Here is a 19,541-nt window from a genome sequence, read left to right as displayed (position 1 = left end):
CTTATTCAAGTTAAGAATAATAAAAATAACAATTGTCCTTTTCATTTTTCTAAATATAAAGTGATATTTCCATTATATTTTGGAATTAATAAGTAAACATAGGGAAGAAAATGAAATAATTTTTTTTTTTAAAATAACAAAATTACACGTGGCAGCGCATGTAAATACCTGCCTCCCAAGACTTTGGTTCTCTATGTCGCGTCAGCACTTAGGGTTGCGTTTATTACATTTTAAAATAGTTTAGGGGGTAATAGGACTCTCGCAAGGGTAAGGTGTGTCTCTGGAACTTTGGCCAAAGTTCAGGAGATATTAGTGCCTTATCCCAAAATAAAATAAAGACCATGAAAGATTATGGTAAGGCGGTATAAGTATTTTTTAATTCTTAATTAGAGGCAGGGGTGGGCATGGTACGGTATTTGAAACTTCGGTACGGTAATTTCGGTTTTCGATTTCTAAAAATACCATACCATTACCCTACCAAATTAATTCAGTATGGTTCGGTATTTTAAAGTTCAGTTTCGATATTTTACGGTACGATAAATCGGTACCTATAGTTTGTCCGACTTCAACTTATATATACTCATATCGTAGAGAATTATGACTTCCGCTACTTAAGAAATGTCTTAATTATTATGTATTAAACATCTTACATATGTAAAAATATTCAAAAGAAAGTACAAGCAATCCCCTTCGTAAATCAATTACACAAAAAAGACATTTAAATCAAGATAGAGTAGTCAAAGTTCCAACGTTTAAACAACTAATTTTTTACTAACACTAGCTTATATATTTGTTAGTATTATAGTACTAAGATATATGAATTGTATGTAATTATATACTCGGTATGATATTCGTTATTCGGTATTTTCTTTTTGAATACCGAATACCAAACTTTTTAAAAATGCATATCAAATACCGTACCAAATACCATAATACCGAAATTGCGGTATAAAAAATTTCAATTTCGATATAATAATCGGTATTTACTATACCATGCCCATCCCTAGAGAACATTTTATCCCGGTGAAGATATTGGAGTGGGAACCCAAAAAATAAATAAAATAAAACCAAACGAAAATCTCTATCACTTGAAGTACAACTATTACATGACGTGAATGATTAGCAGTTTGCACGACTATTTCATTCGCTGGATGTGCCCTTTTTAATTATTTCAAGAATAAACTTGTTCTAATAGATAATCTGACATTAATTTTTAATTGTACTATCTAATCCAAAATCATTGACATTTCCGATAATACTATAAACTAATCACTTCAAAAAAATCAAAATTAAAGATAACATAAACAAAGAGTTAGATTAGTTTATACAAGTGGTATCTATGTATCAATGAAGTAAAACTATTTATGACCGAGAATTTCTACTCTTAAGACCTTAAACCAAAAGTCTTAACTTGTTGGCTTGAAGTTTGAGACATGAATCCATAGCTCCTTTGGGATTTTACACACCAAAATATTGTAAGGTGCAAAAGTTGCTCAAAAAAATAAGTAAAATAGATTAAGAAATAAATAAAACTACAAAATATATGGAAGATTCATTCACAATTATATGCAATTCAAATGCAGAAAGTGCACAGAAAAAATATCTAGGCAAAATAAATAAATATATTTAAAATATTCTAAGTCGCCAAATTCTAAATTATGAAACAAAAATGTACTATAACAAATTAAAGTGAAAATTTTAGAAGCAAATATTCTTGATGGACAATTTTATTTCTTAAGTTCTCCTTAATAATTTGGAAAAGATCACACATACCCCTCAAATAAAAAATATTACCCGCCCATATCCCCATTACTTTCGTACCCTCAGAAAAAATTAATTTTTTTTTACTCGAGATGCCCCTCAGTTATGATACCAACATGGTATTTAAATATACTGAGATGGTATCATGGAAGATGCTTCAGTCATTATCTTAGTCCTCCATGACACCATCATGGTATGTAAATATACTAAGATGGTATTATGGAAGATGCTTCGGTCCTTCTCTTAGTCCTCCATGACAGTGGCGGAGCCAGGATTTCCATCGAGAGGGTTCAAAATATAAAAAAGTAAACATACGAGCAAGCCTAAGGGGGTTCAACGTCTACTATATATACATAAAAAATAATTTTAACCTCTTAAAAACAGTATTTTTTCCACCGAGAGGGTTCGGATGAACACCCTCGGCATAGTGTGGCTCCGCCACTGCTCCATGATATCATCATAGTATATAAATATACCGAGACGGTATATGAATGATCTATGTTCATTTATTAAAAATGACACACTTTGCTCGAAAAAAACCTATATGATACCATCGTCTTATATACATATACCGTGATGGTATCATGAAGGACTGCTTCAGTCCTTCAATGAGTCACTCCTCAGGACCATGGTACCAGCATAATATATAAATATACTGAGATGGTATTATGGAGGACTGTTTCATTGCTTCTCTTAGTCCTCTATGATACCATCGTGATATATAAATACACTGCGATAGTATCACGGAGAGAAGGAATTTGGCCTAGGGGTATGTCGGGTAAATATCTCCAGCCGGTGGGGATAGAAGCGAAAATAGTTTGAGAGGGAACATGGGCGGGTAAATTTTTGTATTTTGGGGGCAATTAGTAATGTTTTCCCTAAAAATAATTTAGGCATGTCAAGTGGACCAGGTCGGTTTCCAGCCCACTAAGGGACCAGCCCACATAATTTTGTTTGGGCTGGACTCAACTCAGGTTTTTAGCCCAGCCTGGTTAACTTAAGTATATACAACTTTTATGAAAGAGTTTGCGCAGCGTGTCCCCACGAGTGCCTGCTATTTAATATTAATAAATAGCTATTTTTAGAGCGTACTTATGAAACGTAGATTAGTTTATGTATTTACAAAACCCATTCCATGTAAAAATAGTGTAAAATAATAATTCACATTGTATATAACTTAAACTGGAGTATAATATCACGATAGTCACTAAATTTAACATGGGATAACATGTTACTCATCATTTTTATAAAACTATTAATTAATACTTATCAGCAAATTTACTTTAAATTACATAATAAATAATCTGATTATATGAATATTGTTTATATAGTCAACGCAAAGAACTTAAATTCTTACACAAAATGCCAAGGACCAACAACTGATCTCTCCACATCTCATTTACTCATATTTTCCTCTTTTTCCACAATTCAGATTTTTACTCTATCTATAAAAGCTTTATATATTTGTTCAGACTATCTAGTACATGTAACACCAAGTCTATTTCACTCTTTTGTTTAATTTCTACATTTTCTAGTCGCTGTCAATTGACTACTCAGTGAAACTTGGTGGAAAAAACCCTTTAAGGTGAGTGTATAACTTTATCTTTCCTATACTTTTTTTTTCTTGTTTACATTTCTCTTCTTTCTTGTGTGTGTGTTTTGATATGGTCATGCATGATTGTTTCAATGGAAAAAATAAAGGTATCGAGTCTTTGATATTTCTATTTCATAGCAAACGGAAGCTTTAGTGCAACGGTAAAAGAAGTTGTCTCATGTGATTAGGAGATCACAAGCATAGGTGCGGAATTTTCTTATATAGGCGCAAAATCAAGATCTGAAGCTTATGGCTTTTAAGTTCGGAGTTTTACTAGTTAAAATACTGGGTTCGTCATCAGTTATATCCCTTTGATTTTTCTGTTCTAGGATAAAAAATTGGTAGTGCTATTTTTGTTGTTCTGATGATTGCCGCTATAAGAACTTATTTGTGCTTCCAGTTTATGTTGTTTAGCTAATTAAAAGAAGCCTATTATTTTACAAAAATATTTGATACAAATACTTTTATATAAAAATATTTTCAAAACTTATGCTCGTAAACATGTCGTGGTATTTATGTGACTATATGAACATGTCCCTTAAGTTAAGCGAAAAGTATAAAGTTAAAACGTTTTTAGTATAAGTTAAAGTCATAGACTCTATTTTGCTTTCACACTCTTTATGTCAAATTAGTTGCAAAATATGAATTGGCTTACCTTTATCTTTTACTAAATTGACAATATCCATAATCCATCCCAATCTACACAGATGACACTCATAATCATTCAGATTAGCTTCTATTAACTACATTCAAAATATCTTCTAATAATGTTTCCACTACTTTTTTGTTTTATTTTTTGCAGAATTTTGAGTTTTGACTCATGGCTAAAGAGCAATTGGAAGTGCTAAGTGCACTTGACGTAGCAAAAACATAATTGTATCACTTCACTGCAATTGTTGTTGCTGGCATGGCTTTTTTCACTGATGCATATGACCTTTTCTGCATTTCTTTGGTCACGAAATTGCTCGGGTGCATTTACTATCACGTCGAGGGGTCAACAAAGCCCGGGACTCTCCCTCCTAACGTCTCTGCCGCGGTTAATGGTGTCGCGTTTTGTGGGACCCTCGCCGGACAATTGTTCTTCGGGTGGCTTGGTGATAAATTAGGAAGGAAAAAAGTCTATGGAATGACACTTCTGATTACGGTCATTTGTTCAATTGCCTCGGGCCTTTCTTTTGGCCATACGCAGAAAAGCGTTATGGCCACGCTTTGTTTCTTCCGGTTTTGGCTCGGGTTTGGGATTGGTGGCGACTACCCTTTGTCTGCCAATATAATGTCTGAGTACGCCAACAAAAGGACACGTGGCGATTTTATAGCGGCTGTGTTTGCTATGCAAGGTTTCGGGATCTTGGTTGGCGGGATGGTGGCGATTGTCGTTTCTGCCTCGTTTAAAACAGTGTACCCTGCTCCAGCATATCAGGAGAACCCTAGTGCTTCCACTCCCCCCGAGGCTGATCTCGCGTGGCGTGTGATATTAATTTTTGGCGCTCTGCCAGCTGGACTTACTTATTACCGGCGAATGAAGTTGCCTGAAACAGCGCGTTACACGACCTTAGTGGCCAAGAACGCGAAACAAGCAGCTAGGGACATGTCAAGAGTGCTACAAGTCGAAATAGAAGCCGAGCAAGAAAAAGTTGCGACAGAAAAAGGGAACGATTTCGGGTTGTTCACGATACAATTCCTCCATCGCCTTGGACTTCACTAGCTCGGAACGACTAGCACGTGGTTTTTATTGGACATTGCTTTCTATAGCCAAAATCTTTTCCAAAAAGACATTTTTAGCGCGATTGGATGGATCCCTCCACCCGAGACAATGAACGCGCTCGAAGAAGTTTATAGAATTGAAAGAGCACAAACTCTTATCGCTCTCTGTAGTACCGTCCCAGGGTATTGGTTTACGGTGGCATTCATCGATAAATTAGGGCGATTCGCTATCCAATTGACAGGGTTTCCTTTATGACCGTGTTCATGTTCGCGTTGGCCATTCCTTACAATCATTGGACACACAAGGAAAACAGGATTGGATTTGTGATCGTGTATTCGTTAACTTTTTTCTTCGCGAATTTTAGTCCGAACGCGACCACGTTTGTGGTCCCTGCGGAGATTTTCCCCACGAGGCTACGGTCGACATGCCACGGGATATCGGCTGCCGCTGGCAAAGCAGGAGCAATAGTTGGTGCATTTGGATTTCTTTATGCTGCACAATCTAATGATCCAAACAAGACTGATTCTGGCTACCCTCCTGGCTTTGGTGTGAGGAATTCTTTGATTGTCATATCATAAGATCATGCCAAAGAAAAGAAGGGATAGCCTTAACATACCTTGACGTATATCGAATCGCCCAACTTCTATCTCTTGAACTTGTAATCTACAATTAAGATAACATAAGCCTTAATTAGGCTACTTTCCTTGCTTACTAACCATACCCAAGCACGTATAAAGCTTAACGAATTATAGACGACAATCTCCTTTATGAGCTTACAATTGTAACACCTATATATATCAAAATACCCGCAAATCCACCTCTAATCATTTCTCTAAAATAGTCTCATGTCACTACCTTGCCCTTCATCAATCTATCACTTCCACAAGTACCTTCTCTCTACCTAAGATCACTAAAACTCTCGATAGTCAACTCAAATATAAAGGTAGAAATCATTTACATACCTTAGAGAGATAAATATTTCAACCCTAGCTTCAAATCCCACTCTTCAAGCTCAACAACTTCAATAAACCCTAGGAACAACCTTCCCTTTACTAGCTCGGGTTTACGGGGTCCGGGTCTTACCCAACCTTCACCAATATGCCATAAATGTTGGGAGAGCAAAATATTAGGGTTTTATGATCTGGGAATGAGAGAAATATGAAATAAAGTCGTGGACCACGTATTTATACTCGGGGAATTAAATGCTTCAATGGTCCGGTTCGACGAGCGGGTTGACGACCTGTCGACGTGTCGACGGTCCGTCGACGTGCTCGTCGACCTGCGCCTGCAGAATGCATGGCTGCGGAACCCTCAATGACAGCCCGTCGACAGGTTCGACGACCCGTCAATCTTGACTGGTGTCTGCAGACTTTTCCGCTTCAGTTCGGATTGCGTTGATTCGATTCGTTCAACTTCGAATCCTGTAAATCACCAGGAATACCTGCTGGTACCATTGCACACTGGATAGGACACTTCCTATCTCCAAAACTCGGGCTCGGGTCTCAATTTCCAAGGCATACCCAACTAGGAAATCATAAGTTCTACCACTACGAAGACGAGGGGTGTAACACCTTTGCGGGGGTCCTATTACCCCCTAAACTATTTTAAAGTGTAATAATTACACCCTTCGTGTCACACCCCAACCTTACTAGGGTGTGATGGGCACCAGACCCCATATTCGGAGCCGAGCAAACCCGCTGACTCTTATTACATACTTAACCTCTTTAAACTCTTACATCAATAAGAAGTGGAAAACATAGTAAAGCTTTCAGATTTTTTTTTCTTTTCTTTGTACTCAATTCAAACAAAATCTGTGGCCATGTGGGATCTGTAACATAAAATATAAAGACACATCGGCTGGTGAAGCCGCTTTCAAGACTGACAAACTACACCCACGACTCTGTCTGCAAAGTCTCTAACTTCGAACAAGACATCATAGCATAGCGCTCTGACCCGGCAACACTCCAGAGCAAATGGAGCTTGCCAACTCCGCTGGAACATCTTCTATAATAGCTTCTACTCATCTGGGTGTACCTGCGCGGCATGAAACGCAGCCCCCGAAGAAAAGGGGTCAGTACGAGCAATGTACTGAGTATGTAAGGCATGAATAGTAACATAGCAAGAGATGTAAGTATGAACAACAACAGAATAGAGATATAGAGCATATCATGAGATAAAAGAGTAACCTGTACATCTGAGTGCCTCTTAGGCGGATGCCATGCATGCTTGGCTTTCTTTGAAAACATTTCTTCTTCATATATATAGAAAATAGAACATGTCATAGCGCCGAACAACGTCGGCTCCCCCACATAGTGTCGAACAACGTCGGCTCCCCCACATATATCCCGCGTCCGGGATGATAAATTACGCCAACTGACCAGGTGGCAATGCGTCTATAGCGCCACATATGTCCCTTTTCCCCCATATTCCCCATATACATATACATATGTCATATACATATGTCATATACATATATCATATAAGCAGCATGCATGAGAGCCCAAAGAAAGTCATGTGTCCATCGGAGTGACGTAAGGTCGGTAACCTCCGATTACATTATGGAATAACCGTGGTCGCTTTGTCTCACTTTGAAGGAACAATTATTATAAGATGAGACTGGCAACGAATAACAGCGTACATAAACCGACACCTGAAGACTCAAAAACAAGTTTCGGGTCGATCCGATTTAGTATAAGAAAGTTATGAGCGTTTGAAGTACAGAACCTTCCACGAACGTTTCAGAAGCTATTTTTGGAAAATCAAAGCAATAATCACATCAAGTACCTTTCGAACATGAAATCATTCTTATCATAGTCATCATAGAAATATTCTCATGCTCGACATCATCAATGTCATTGTAAAACATATCCATCGTTTTTGTCATAAAAGCTTACAATACCATAAACCTTAGTTTTGAAAAGATACGGACATTTTGGAAAACATTGACGGGTTATCGGGAACACAATCATTGCCTTGGGACCATAGACTTCTAACTTTTGAAGACAAGGAAGATATGGAAACATTTATAAATTTCGTAACGTAGGAATCATGCCTTTGAAAGAAAGGGACAAGCCTTAACATACCTGCTCCACGTCCTATTAGCTACGCTTAATTGTCCAAGCTTGCTCTCGCTAGTCTACATTCAAGAAGATTGACACAATCGTTAGATTCATCGTCACACACACTTGTCTTAGTCTTTCAAATAAATTCACTTATGACCTGCCGAAATTTCGGCAGCATCTCCCTTGTAAATACACCATCCCCGAGAATCTAACTCGGCCCAAATCATCAATCAACAATCCGAGAATTCAACTCGGCTAAACTATCAACAACAATACCAACAATCATGCCAACAACATCAACAACCCATTCAAGACGCATTCTAACATTGACAACCTTTGTCATACAATTCAACGACATTTCATTTATATTCAATTCAATTCATATAACATTCAAAGCACCCAATCAACATACTACTTCATCCGACACCTTCCAAATTTAACAAAAACAATAACAACCTATTTCCTTCTTTCAAATTCAATCACAACGACCCAACTTACAATCTCCCAACACATGTCTCATTTCCAAATTCATGAATTATATTTACAACCCATACATTATCAAATTTATTCTTACAACTATAAGAAACCACACTAACGTCACATTAACTTCGTCAATAATGCACAAGCGATTTCAAGTTCATTTCAAGCTACCAAACCTTCACTTTACATTATGGAATCCACAACACAACAATCAAACTACTAAATAAAATTAATTCATCACATCTTACCAACACCCCTCTTATTCGGCCAACACCATACATATACATATTTCATGAATTTCATCAATTTCCACATACTTCAACACTCACAAATCATCTATAACTCATGAAAAGAAGATTGAGCACATACCTTCTTCATCTAACCTCTTAGCTTAGCTAGGGTTTGTAAATCACTCCAATAAATGTTTGGCTTGCTCCAACAACTCCTTCATGTTGTTAGGGGCGTTCCACTTGGTTGAATTACTAGGAGAAAATAATTAAATTTCCATGGCACCCAAGTTGGCCATGGTGGCCGAATACTCTCTCTTCCTTCCTCTTTTTTTTCTTTTTTTCTTCAAGCTTTCTTGATTTAAAAGATGACTAAGTCTTATTTTGTCATCCATTGTCTCTATATATATATATATAACTTCTACCAATACAAAGTGGACACATGTCCCTTCTCCAAGCTTCTCAATTTTTCTTAAATTAAAAGGATGAATAATCTTGGTTAGTCATCACTCTTTTCTCTTCCTTTTTTTTTTTTTTGTATATATATATATATATATATATATATATATATATATATAGCACATGCCACACGGCCACATAGGAATTTCAAGACCACTTGCGAAATTCCCATTTTGCCCCTAGCCTTCCACAATATTACCATGAACCCTCTTGTGAATTTTCCTTTTTACCCTTAGCCTCTCTCAATATTTCCATACTAATAATGTTCATAAATAATATTCATAACCAACTTGTACATTAAAATAATTTTGGAAGATGGTCATTCCCTTAACTTACCACGACTACCTTGAAATATCCGAACGTACAAAATACGGGATATAACACTTCGATGCTGAGGTGGCATAAAGAGTGTGCACACTCTCTTGGAGGCATGTGAGAAATGAAAAATGAGCTAATTTCTGAATAATATGGACACATGTTCTTTTTTAATTGGACAATTTCACAACTAATGAGTAAACATAACTAATTAACATTACAAAAAGATGATTTCAAGAACTTAAAAAAAGGCAATGTTCTTCATCTTCTTTATTTTTTGGATCTCAAAATTCAATAAAAACTCAATCAAATTGTTATAGCCCGTATTTTGTACATTCGGATATTTCAAGATAGTCGTGGTAAGTTAAGGGCAAGACTATTTTCCAAAGTTATTTTAATATACAAGTTGTTTATTAGTATGGAAATATTGAGAAAGGCTAAGGGTAAAAAGGGAAATTCACAAGGTGATTCATGGTAATATTGTGGAAGGCTAGGGGAAAAACGGGAATTTCACAAACAATTCAAGAAGGTTCTTGAAGGGACCACTTTGGCCGTGTGGCTTAAGTGTGTGGGTCCCACCCATGGCTTGGCCAATTGCCTTGAGCCATGAGGTGGGGCATGTGTCCACCCCTTCATAGGCTATGTATATATATATATATATATATATATATATATATATATATATATATATATATATATATAGATATATATATATATGAGAGCTTACAAAGCAAGACAAATATTCATCTTCCAACTCAAGAAAAACTTGGAGAAAATAAGAGGCCATTCGGCCAAGGCTCAACCGAACAAGAGCCTTAGAGAAATTGATCAAGAAAAATTATTTTCTTCTACTATTCCAACCAATTGGAAGGTCCTTATTAACGTGGAGTGGTTGTTGGAACAAGCAAAGTATTTATGGTGCAAGTTGGAAGCCCTAGCCGAATAGAGTAGTCAAAGGATAAAGGCAAGGTTTAACCCCTTCTTTCATGTGTTATGGATGATTTGTGCATGTTGTGGTATGTAGAAATGGATGAAATTCATGAAACATGTATGTATAGGGTATGGCCGAATAAGGGTATGTTGCTAAGATAAGATGAATTGATTCTGTTTAGTAGTTTGAATGTTGTTGTTGTGGATTCCATAATAAAAATGAAGATTTGATGGCTTGAAAATGAAGTTGTAATCGTTGCGGGATTTTTGAAGAAGTTAATGTGCCATTAGTATGGTTTCTTATAATTATGAGAATGAAGTTGTTAATGTGTAGATTATTGGCGTAGTTCATGAATTTGGAAGGAAGGAATGTGTTGTTGTTGTCCTTATTAAGTTTGGAAGATTTCGGATTGTTGGTGGTAATTTGGCCGAGATGAATTCTCGGATTGTTGTTGATAAATTGGCCGAGTTGAATTCTCGGATTATTGTTGATAAATTGGCCGAGTTGAATTCTCGGATTGTTGTTGATAAATTGGCCGAGTTGAATTCTCGGATTGTTGATTGATAATTTGGCCGAGTTGGATTCTCGGGGATGGTTGTATTTACAGGGGAAATGCTTCCGAAATTTCGGCAGATTATAAGTGAATTTAATTGAAGGACTAAGACAAGCGTATGACGACGAGTCTAATGATTGTGTCAATTCTCTTGAATGTAGACTAGCGAGCTTGGACAAATAAGCGTAGCTAATCGGACGTGGAACAGGTATGTAAGGCTTACCCTTTCTTTCTTTTGGCATGTCCTAGAGACAAATAAGGTATGATATGCATCTTGGGGTTACTCTACTCTTTGATTCCGAGCTTGTTTATGGTTTTTATTCACTTTTGATATGTTTTTAAAGGAGTTCTATAAGAATTAATGTTCCTAACTTTCGTAGACGGTCTCGGATTGCTTTTAAACGTTCGTAGAAGTTTTTGTAGTAAAATGTCCATAACTTTCTTGTACTAACTCGGATTGCCTCGAAACGCGCTTACGATTCTTCAAGTGTTGTTTGTGAACTTATTCATCGAGTCTTGAAAATTGATTTATGTGCATATAGTTTCTCACTACTCTGCTCGTGCATGCCTCAATGTATCCTTCACTGAGTCCCGGGCCAGGACACGTTCTCGTGCGTACTCCACTGCATTGTTCACCGAGTCCCTCACTTGCGGGCCAGGACACGTTATATGTATACGTATATGATGATATGATGATACGGGGATGGCGGCCAGGACGGCATATGATGACTCCATTCACCGAGACCCGCACTTGAGGGTCGGGACACGTTATGCATATATGATATATGGTGATGACATGCATGCATTTATTCACCGCGTCCCTCACTAGAGGGCCGGGGCACGTTACATGCATATATGATGATTGTATTCACCGCGTCCCTCACTAGAGGGTCGAAGCACGTTATATGTATATATGATATACGATGATGACATACATGATTTTAAGTTCAAAAGGCAAGTGCATTGATGTTTTCGAAAGTCATACTTGTTTTTGGTAAATCTCCGTTTCAGTTGTGATCCGCTTTACTGTATTTCATGCTTTACATACTCAGTATATATTCCGTACTGACCCCCTTTCTTCGGGGGCTGCGTTTCATGCCGCGCAGGTACACCCAGATGAGTAGAAGACTTTGCTAGAAGGTGTTTCAGCGGGGTTGGCGAGCTCCACTTCCTTCCGGAGTGTTGCCGAGTCAGAGCACATATGTTATGATTTCTGATTAATGTTAGAGACTTTGCAGACAAATTCGTGGGTATAGAATGTCAGTATTGTAAGCGGCTCTACCAGCCGATGTGTCATTATGTTTCATGTTACAAGTTTCATGTGATGACAGATTTTACTTGACTTGAGCACGATGAAAAGAATGGTTCTGAAAGCCTTACTATGTATTTCATTTTATTTGATTTAAGAGTCCAAAGAGATCATGTGTGTTATAAGAGTCAGCGGGTTCGCTCGGCTCCGAATATGGGGTCGGGTGCCCATCACACTCTAGCGAGATTAGGGTGTGACACAAATCCCCACCAATCAAGCTCAAATTTCAACTGCAACTTCACAACAACATCATCACCAAACTTCAGTAATCAATTTGGCCAAAAACCAAGAATTTTAACAAAACCCATTTTTTGTTCTTCAAGCTTTTTCAAGGTTCAACAATGGTGGATTCGAAATTTTCTCCATTTTCGAATCTCAGCAACAACTAAGGATCTAGAATGAGTTTAGCACTTGAATCTCAACTTTAAAATTTCAACAACATTCAAATATTTTCAACACCTCCAATTCTTGTTCAAGTCTAGAATAATAACAATAACAATTGTCCTTTCATTTTTCTAAATATAAAGTGATATTTCCATTATATTTTGAAATTAACAAGTAAACATAAAGGAAGAAAATGAAATATTTTTTTAAAAAAATAAAAAACAGCGAAATTACATGCGGCAGCACGTGTAAATACCTGCCTCCCAAGACATTGGTTCTCTATGTAGCGTCAGCACTTAGGGTTGCGTTTATTACATTTTAAAATAATTCAGGGGATAATAGGACTCCCGCAAAGGTAAGGTATGTCGCTAGAACTTTGGCCAAAGTTCTGGGGATATTAGTGCTGTCACACCCCATTTTAACCGGGTAGATTTAAGAGTATGACGTATTGGTGATTCCTGTTTATTTGTTTTTAAGGAGTCGCCACCTAATTAATTTAACGGTGAATTAGGACACCTAGATGGTTAACTAAGGCAAAGTTAAAACTAAACCTCAATTAATAGTCTGCTTAACCAGTATGTTCTAGGTAAGGGCTCTATATTATCCTAAAGGGAAGGGGTTAGGCATCCTTTAGAATCCGTTAACTTACGGTTATCCGACCAAACTTAGGTTAATTAATATAGACTAAACGCAAATATAATATTAAGAAAATAATTTGTAAATTATTGCTAAGGTTTTTAAAAGAAGAGAAAAAAAAATGTAATAATGCTATTTAAAATGATACTTATGGATATTGATAGAGGGCTTTAAATGAGATGCTATTTAAAAAATAAAACTTGTAAAAGATATTTTTTGCATAAAGAAAGGATTTTAAGTATTCTTTAAAATAAAGTTCACAAAATGTTGCTAAGGTTCTGAAAGAAAATATAATAATGTTGTATAAGAAAAAGGTTTATAAATACATATTGATGATTCTTCTATGATTTAAGAGTGTATACGAAAGTAGCTAATAAGAATTTCTTTATCCTTTTATCATTTCTCATTTAACTATGCATGACTGAAAATATACGTGATTAACTCCGAACTTGAAGGGTTATTTATAATATGTTTGAATTTATATCCGCGTATTAGTGATATTTTGAAATTAAGACAATAAGGTTAAAATATGACTCCTTTAACTCAAAAAATACGAATTCAGGCTATCAATCATTCTAGAAATAGATACTGTAAATAACTTTAACATAAAAAGGAGGAGATGAAACTTATGGGAGGTTAATTGTGAGTTTCTCTCCTAAGTTTACTACCCAATATACTAAAGTTAACCCACTAAATGCGCTAAGGTTCATCTAAATCAAAGAGGTTAGTTGCATAATACAAATCAAACGCATGAAATGAAATAAAAAAGGGAGCGAATCATATCAAATGGACCCAGTCCGTTTTGGGATTGCTGGATCTGTTTGCCATTAAATTTCAGCCCAGCACCCTTTTATATTGCTGAGGGCTGGGCTGCTGCTGTTGGAACTGGGCTTGGCCCAGAATCATTGTATTGTTGTGGCCCGCTGCTGTGTGGGCTTAGCCCAGATTTTTTATTTTTTTTATCTGCTGCAGACGTAGATTGACCCGAGAGGAGATTGCGTTGGGTTTTTAGCCCAACACCGAATGCGGAAGAAGACGAGTCACTCGGACTCGTATGCGATGGTCATGCATAAAAATAAAAGGAAAAGGATTAGTATGAGTCTAAATAACTAATAATGTAAATTCATAACTCAAAGAAAGAACTTCAAGTACCATCACATCAAATGCAAATGCCAGCCAAAACACTTATAAATTGAACTAGGCATCAGCTTCACTGACAGTAAAGAATACGCAAAAAATGACTACAAAGACTAGGATTTCCAACAAGTTACAGGGCAGACAAGGCATATAGGAAATATATCCTGAATGCAGGAGTTTACAGAACCCATGAAAGGATATAACTTCGGCAAAAATCAGACCCAAATGTGAAGCCAAATTATATCCTCCAACCCACCAGCGAATCGATACAACTTTAAAACTTTTGTACAAAATCCATATCAAATTAAACATAACATGTTTCACATCAAATCACCTCCACATCTCTACGGGCATGCTTAGATCACAATATGAATAAGGAAAGGGATGATTATGTCTCAACTTAACCAGTCCATATCTTCTCAAGTAAGGCTAGCACTTTGGGTTGCAAATATCCCAAGTAAAGAAGAGTATTGAGAAGTGAATTAAATCGTTATGGCTATTACCATCTGATTTCCAAAAAAGAATCAGATATATAGAAAGGGAATAATGCATTGGTTAAACTAAAAAAAAAAAAACAACATGGAGATTAACTCAAAGTTGAACCTTACCGATTTTGATAGACACGAATTTTAATCATGTTGACGAAATTACAAATTCCTAGGGTCAGTTGAGGTCAACACAAGAACTAAGCAGAGCCAAATAGAGGAAGCATGCTTATGGCTTTATAGTATGGATAAGGAAACTCCAAATTTCAAGCTAAAGGAGCGCAAAGTATTCTGGTTCTAAAAATGCTGAATCTCACTGCTCTATCAACCCAGAAATCTAGAAGAAGTCAATTCCCAAATAAAGGATGAGAACTTTGAACAACAAAGAAACATGATACGCATGAATACCAATTGGGTAATTATCTAATCTAAAGGTAATTTTGCTAGCATGAATGCCATTCAAGAGCAAAAAATCAACATACTTAACACAACTTTCTTTAAAATAACAAGCTGAACCACCACTTAAACTATAGCAATGACTAAATCAGAGATGGTGAAAGAACAATATAGTTCGTATGGAGCGGATACATGAAATTCCAAACTTACGCATATCTACCAACTGGTCATGCATACCAATACCAACTAATACTAGCATTAAATAACCTAACTGAATCGCACAATAACCAGCAACCGACACTTAACAACATCATATCAAATTGGACCTAAAGCACACTCATTAAGACTAATCATCGAAACAAGCATATGGCAAAGATTAACACTAACATGGGCATCTAATCCAACATACGATTAGGTTTGATGCTTCAATCTTAAATCAATTACCAATCAGACAACACGATTAATACATTAAACGGACATGAAGCTAACTGAGTAGAATTAACTGAGATTAACTAATTTGCAGAGAATAACTCATATAAACATCAAACCAAAAAAAAATGAATTTTCAAAGAAAGAGGGGAAATTGCTGACCTTTTGCTGGTGCAGCGAAGTGGGTGCGAATCTTCGATCTACACTCGAACACGGCCAAACCCGAGCTTGCGATGCTCGGACTCGCAGCAGCACCAAAGTAAACGAGAATAAAATTGATTTGATATTTCGATTTGACAATAAAACAAGATTGAACTGCTAATAGAAACTCGTATTTTGGAGAATTATAGGCGACTAAAAGACTCATATTTTAGAGCTTTTCGGGGTTTCAAAAAAAAGACTTGATTCAGAACTTTGATTTTCAGAACCCTTTTTTGCAATTCGAAAGCCCTATTTTGTAGGGGATTTATGGGGTTCAAGAAACTCGTCTTTGTAAGGGGATTCTGCGGCTAAACAAACATTGTTCTTGGGGAATTTTAGAAATAAAAAAAAAAAATCAAAATAGGGGTTTCATCAAAGATAAAAACAAATCCTTCTTGGGGTACTCCTATGAATCAGAAAATCCTCCTATGAATCCGAAAAATCCCCCCTCTTCTTGACTTGGACAACGATTATATATAGGGCGAATTAGGGTTTGTTTGAGAGGAGCGGGGGAGACAAGATTAAGTGGGGGATGACAGTGAGCGTGGGGGGGACAGAGGAAGGGAGCGTGGGGAACAAAGTGAAGTGGTGTGACAGACGAGTGGGGTGTCAGGGATAACGTGGTAGTGGAGCGGCAGTGAGCAGCGTGGGAGATAGAGGGAAGAACGTGAGGAGAAAATTAGTGGGGAACAGAGGCGTGGGATGGCAGTGGGGGTTTTAGGGTAAAAGGGAAGGAGAGAGGAAAGAAGAGAGGGAAGAGCGGCGGAAATGGGGGGTGGCGATGAGAGGAAGGCGAGGGAGGTGAAGCGGCGGTGGAAGGGAAAGGTGGAAGTGCGGCGGTGGGGGGGAACGAAAAAATGAAAGGGAAGATGAGGGGAAACCCTTATTTTGTGTAAAACGGGTCAGACCCGGTCCATTTGTGGACTGGGTCAATTTTTAGACCGGGTATTAAAAGAATGGGCCAGCGAATTAGAACACGGACTGATCTAAAAATTAGGGTAAAAATATAGGCTGGTCAGAAAATATTTATGAGTTGATTGAACTTTGATTTGGAATCCGATAAATCAAAAATACGGACTGAGTGCAAGAAATAGTTTGGCTTCTGCACTTGAATAAAAGACCCATTTTAATTAATGATATACCAAGGGTGACAAAATATTGCTTAATACAAAAATGTGTGATTATTAGGACTCGGGTAATAAGATTATATGGTGTTATAATAGTCGTGCAATAATATATTTCTTTTTTTTGAAAATCCACGGTAAATAAATACTATTATTCTAATTATGCAAAGATAAATGCGATGCGCGTGCGTGAGCTGGTAAAATGCCGAAAATGATAATAATAATAATAATAATAATAATAATAATAATAATAATAATAATAATAATAATAATAATAATAATAATAATAATAATGATAATAATAATAATAGTAACCGTAACAGAATAATGAAGTGCCGGTATTGATAAAAGGCTAATAATTATAGTAAAATATAATATATATATTTTTTAATTTTCCATAAAATGTTATAAACATAAATAGGTATTTTGGAAGAGAGGCGGGACAAAATTGGGTGTCAACAAGTGTCTTATCCCAAAATAAAGTAAAGACCATGAAAGATTATGGTAAGGCGGTATACGTATTTTTTAATTCTTAATTAGAGATCTCGAGTTCGAGTTTTGAGAATGAAATATCTTTATAGAGAACGTTTTATCCTCAAAGTGAGATTTGTTGGGACAAGTTAGTCGAGTCCCAATGTAGATATTTAGAGTGAGAACCCAAAAATAAACAAAATAAAAACAAACGAAAGTCAGCTATTTATGTACCGTACATCTCTATCACTTGGAAGTACAATTGGTACATGATGTGAATGATTAGCAGTTTGCACGACTATTTCATTCGCTGGATATGCCCTATTTAATTTATTTCAAGAAAAAACTGGTTCTAATAGATAATCTGACTTTAATTTTTAATTGCACTATCTAATCCAAAGCGTTGACATTTCGGGACAATACTATAAATTAAGCACTTCAAGAAAATCGAAATTAAAGATGACATAAACAAAGAGTTAGATTAGTATATACCAGTGTGTTCTATGTATAAGCGAAGTAAAAATATTTATCCCCGAAAATTTTGGTGGAATGTATATGATTCTTCTATCCTTAGACCCTAACAAGAGGTCTCACGTTTGGTTTCGGGTATATAAAACATTCTGGTAGGGACCGTTTCCACCTTTAACGGGTCTTACATACACGAATTCAAATTACTTGGACTGGTAAATTTTGAATAGCGAATGATTATAGTAAAAAAAGAAAGTAAATTGAAGCAATTTAGCCTTCTTTACTGACACAAGTCTTAACTTGATAGCCTGAAATTTGAGACATCAATCCAACCCTCCTTTGGGATTGTAAACACCAAATATATTGTAAGATGCGAAAGGTGCTCTAGAAATAAATAAAATAAACTAAGAAATAAATAAAACTACAAAATATTTTTGTAAGATGCATTCACAATTATATGCAATTCAAATGCAGAAAGTGCACAGAATAAATGCTAGGCAAAATTGCAATTCAAATGCAGAAAGTGCACAGAATAAATGCTAGGCAAAATAAGTTTCAAAATATTATAAATGTTCAGATTCTAAATTTAGAAACCAACATGTACTACTGTATAAATTACAATGAAACTTTTATGAAAAAATTTAAGAAGCAAATATTCTTGATGTATAAGCAAATAATTTAGGCATTTCAAATGGACCAGGTCTGTTTCCAGCCCATTAAGGGCCCGGGCCACGTAATTTTGTTTGGGCTGGACTCGATGTTGGAGTCATCTGAGACATGTTTTCTGGAAAAATTGCAAGGTTTTCCTGTCTGGTCTTTGATTTTTTCCCTTCAAAATCAAACTTATGCATAACAAGGAATAAGTTATTTAAGAGTGCGGGATATTATGAACTTATGCTTCGCGAAATAGTTATTTGTTATGAGGGGGAAAAATTAATGACCAGCACAAATAGGGCCAAAAGTGCAAATGGACCGTTTTTTCTTGTACCTAATGGGGTCATTGGCACTTATGTCCCTATTTTGTGCGTCTTTAATTTTTGGCCCTCCTAACAAACAACTTTTTCGTGGGGCATAAGTTTATATTTTCATATCGTAATATTCCACAAGTTCGTCCCACATTACTAAAGAACCCGGCATAAGTTCTATTGTTAAAGGACAAAAATTAAAGACCAACCTATTTGAAGACCAACCAATTTGAATGGAAATTCATGCAGTTTCTTCCAACTATATAACCTTTTGGGAATTTTTTTACTTTTTGCTTCACACAATTGAATGCTCCTTCTTCTTCTTCTTTCCCATTTATCACTATTCACTAGTTTATTGCACTACTAAAAACAGATAAATCACATAAAAAAGAAACAAAAAAAAAATGGAAAATGAAAAAGAACAAAAAGAATTGTGGAGTCATGAGGGT

At 36.3% G+C, this 19,541-nt stretch overlaps 1 pseudogene; it reads left to right on the top strand.

Annotated features, from left to right (window-relative positions):
• Nucleotides 1-4,175: 4,175 nt before the first annotated feature.
• Nucleotides 4,176-5,798, top strand: LOC132617381 (low affinity inorganic phosphate transporter 1-like; annotated as a pseudogene).
• The last annotated feature ends 13,743 nt before the right edge of the window (nt 5,799-19,541 follow it).

Source organism: Lycium barbarum, chromosome 11 (assembly GCF_019175385.1).
Source record: "Lycium barbarum isolate Lr01 chromosome 11, ASM1917538v2, whole genome shotgun sequence".
NCBI lineage: Eukaryota > Viridiplantae > Streptophyta > Magnoliopsida > Solanales > Solanaceae > Lycium > Lycium barbarum.
This window is presented reverse-complemented; position numbering and strand designations above follow the sequence as displayed.